We start from the raw sequence: 4061 nt of genomic DNA, 5'->3' as shown, positions 1-4061 counted from the left end.
AATAACCTCCCTGTGGTTCGACCCCGGTCTTGCCGGGTTATTTATTACTTCGACACTCCTACACTTGGGAGAGGACATCAATTTTTTCGTCGTGTCAATGATCCTTTATTTCCTTGCTTGTTTTGGCTATGAAGGGCTTAAAGAGGCATGTTTAGATAGGCTTTGTAGAATCCAAGGTTTAGATATTACATATAGTGTTAGAGGACTATCATTACTCACTTGTCCTTTACAAATGACCTTATAATTTTCTTTCTGGCAAATGACTTGGTTAGGATTGTGAGGAGGGCTTTTGATGATCTTGTAGGGTTGTTAAGGCTTAATAGAAAATCTAGAAAAGAGTCATGCCTTTTTATTAGAAGTTGATGTTCAGCTTGGGATTTCTTTCTATACTCTTTTGGGTTTTAGACGGGGTTCCCTACAAATCATGTATCTAGGTGTCCTATTGATATCTACCAGACTAACACACATTGGTTGCATGCCTTTAGTGGAGTGGATTTTCTCCATGATCAAGTTGTGGGCCTCAATTTCTCTTACTTATATTAGGCATCTTTCATTCTCTTCTCCATTAAGATATATCGATCCTTCATATTTATTATTCCTTACTCTATTAGTTAAAGGATTAAAGGTATCTTCATTGTTTTTTGATTAGTACTTAAAAGTCTATTTTTATCAAGGTTTTATATCTACATTTTGCACTTGAAGTATCAATAACTCCTTAACTAAATCATGTTTTATAAATTAAGGTAAATGTTCATCTTAAATACAGCCTATCAAATAAATTAAAGGATTGATTGATGAGTTCAACTACTAAAATTGAAAAGATAAAAAGGGAGTGAAGCTTAGAAAAGTGATGCTGGTTCGGTCCAAACTAGAACACTATTTAGTCATTAGGTTATATCTAGAGCTGTAGATCTTGGATTTTAATTTGGTTTATATGGCTAGAAAGCTAAGACATAGACCTAAAATATTCATAGCAATGCAAGACTCAATTCTATTGTTTGGAAGTCTAAATCTTAGCAATAATGGAGAAGTTTGAATTTATCTTATAGTCTAGGTATTGTTCAGCGTTCAGCCCATATCTTGAGTTTAAAAAGTTCAAATGACCTTCTTTTTTTTGTTGAAAAGCTAAGATAATTTTTTAAAATTTTCATAATTCAAGTCTATTCGAATTCTGACTTTAACAATAAATTTTGGTCTATAAAAGAAGGTATTTTCCATGCATTTAGGCATCTTGGTTTGCAGATCAAGATCATGTTCTTGCTATCTCTTTATTGTAATGCTAAAGTTTTGCTTATATTAATATCTTGTTTATTCTTTTCATTTTCTTTACTTAGTTTACTTATATCTTATTTATGTTTTTATCTAATTTAATTATGTTTCTCTTCTTCATCATATTTAGCTAAATTTAGTATGTCAAGGTGAAAAGATTACACTAATGGTGTAATAATAAGTATAGTGTAAACTAATGCAACCATATTATTCGATAATTTCACTCACATTTAACTAGTATTTTGCCTATATATATATATATATATATTGATATTCTTTATTTTATGTTTTAAAGGCACTTTTGGATGAAAGAATGTAAAAAGGAGTAAATTAGAGGTAATTGATATATTTGACTTTTAGTCCATATTTTATGTAGAGCGTGAGCTTTAGAAGTCAAAATGATGTGATTCTAGTGGCATTAACAAGCTAACATCCATACCTTTCTAAATGTCTAAGGCAAGAAAATAAAATAAGGAAGAGCATGGAAATCGCAACCTTCACAGTCAAATCTTGTAATTTGTCAATGTTGACCTTCAGTCATGCCGACTTGAATATCTATAGCTATAGAAGTTCAATTGATGCAAACTTAATTTATTTGGAGTCCTGACTCAAAGTCCTATAAACATGTTAAATTTAAGCTAAAAAAGATGTCATATGAGGGAGATATGATTTTTGAAAGATGACAACTAAATTATGCCAATAAATAGGTTTCATGAATAAACGAATTCAAATTACATTCTAAATCATTTAAACCGATATCCAAGTTTTTTTTTTTAGCAATTTAACTCCTCTAAGTCAAAGTTTGAAGATTTAATGCAAGGTTATTTCTTCTTTTTTCGGAAAATAGTTATTGAAGTACTAAATGTAAATTGTCTACTTAAGGAAGGACTATTTTATAAAATAGAGACTACGGTTTCCTAGGTGACACGACTAAAAGATTGATGCCTTCTTCCAAGTGCAGGAGTGTCAAAGTAATAAATAACCCGACAAGACGGGGTCGAACCACAGGGAGGTTAATTGCACAAATTATAAACAATTATAAACAACAACAACAACAACAACAACAACAACAACAACAACAAGAACAATAGTAGTAGTAGTAGTAGTAGTAGCAGAAGTAGTAGTAATAATAATAATAATAATAATAAAGAAAAAGAAGGAGGAGAAAAAGAAGATGATAAGAACTTTGAGATGAAATATTAATGTAAGGATTAAACAATGATAACAACAAATGTCAAGGTTAGAGGTTTCACTAATGGTATGTCAAACAAGTATAGTATAAACTCTTATTATTCAATTGGAAACCACACACAAAGGAGGTTCCAATCAGATTATAGATTGTTAACATGATTACATTAGTCATCTTATTCGATTAATGCTAATATTTGTAAATATTGTAAGGCATTCATGATTATAACTTATGTTAACAACAAATCAAGTTCCTTTCATAGCTTAGGTGTCTAAGATCTACAGCTCTAGATATGACCCAATTATCGAACAGTGTTCCGGTATGGACTGTACCGGCATCTCTTTTTTAAGTTTGGCCATCTCTTTGTCCTTTCAATTTCAGTTCTTAAATTCATCAATCAATCGTTTCATTTATGTGATAGGCCTGCATTTAAAATGAACATTTACCACAAACTAAAGGTATCTTATATTATTACATATATTATTATAAAACATGTTTTAGTTAAGGAGTTATTGATATTTCAAGTGCAAAATCATGATATAAAACCTTGATAAAAATGCACTTTTAAGTACTAATCACACCCTCCAATCAGCTTATTACTAGCCCTAGTAATCAAAGCGTTAAAATAGAAAAACAATTTGTAAATTCCACAAAGTAAGGTATTCATCAGATATTAATAAGCAACTTCCATTAATCTATCCAGATAAACAAACTCTCATTAAATTTATATATCTGCTCAATACCTCTTAACAAGATATTAATAAACCTTTCTTTTGTGCTCAATATATCAACACATAATTATGGGGCTTTTCTTGGAAGAAAATAAAATTTTTGTTCTAATGTTTAAGGTTAACTTCCTTGGGTTGGGATTATTTTTTTCTTTTTTCTTTTCTTTTTTTTAAATATATATACATATAACTTAAAACACCATGCATCTTTAACCCATGTAACGAGCTTTCAGCTAATGACTCTCAGACCAGTTGGTCTTAGGGCATTAGGTGTTGAGACACCCCTACGAGCTTAGTAACTCGGGTTGGAGATACTGATACGTAGATAGTGCAATGTTTGATTCCCTTAAGCTTTTCTCCTTAACCCATGTAACAAGCGTTGGGCCAATAACTCCCAAGTCAGTTGACTTTAGGGTATTAGGTGTTAAAACACCCCTTCGAGCTTAATTGCTTAGGTTAGGGAGGTTACGAAACCAAACTTATCTATATTTTTATTATCATTATTTTATTTTATTTTATTTTTATTTTTTTAATTATATACTATCCCTTTCCCTTAGTTGTTACCTTTAACAAAAGAACACAAATAATATAATAATCCAATATGCAACCCATAATCATATGTTAAAGTGTGTGTGTGTGTGTGTAAATTAAGGTTTAAGAATATATGTTAAATGAGTATATGAGCAAAATTAAGTGGTAACAATGCGAGAGTTTGTAAACCTGAATATTTCAAGAAGTATTATAATAGACCTTATTAAGAATGATTACTAAGATGCATCTCAAGAGTCATAAAAAGATCTCCTTTACTCTGCTATCATAGTAACAACAATTTTGCACATGCTTTATGAAATACAAAACACAGTTAGTTTTTTTTT

Source organism: Populus euphratica, unplaced genomic scaffold (assembly GCF_000495115.2).
Source record: "Populus euphratica unplaced genomic scaffold, PopEup_1.0 scaffold919.1, whole genome shotgun sequence".
In the NCBI taxonomy this organism is placed as follows: domain Eukaryota; kingdom Viridiplantae; phylum Streptophyta; class Magnoliopsida; order Malpighiales; family Salicaceae; genus Populus; species Populus euphratica.
This window is presented reverse-complemented; position numbering follows the sequence as displayed.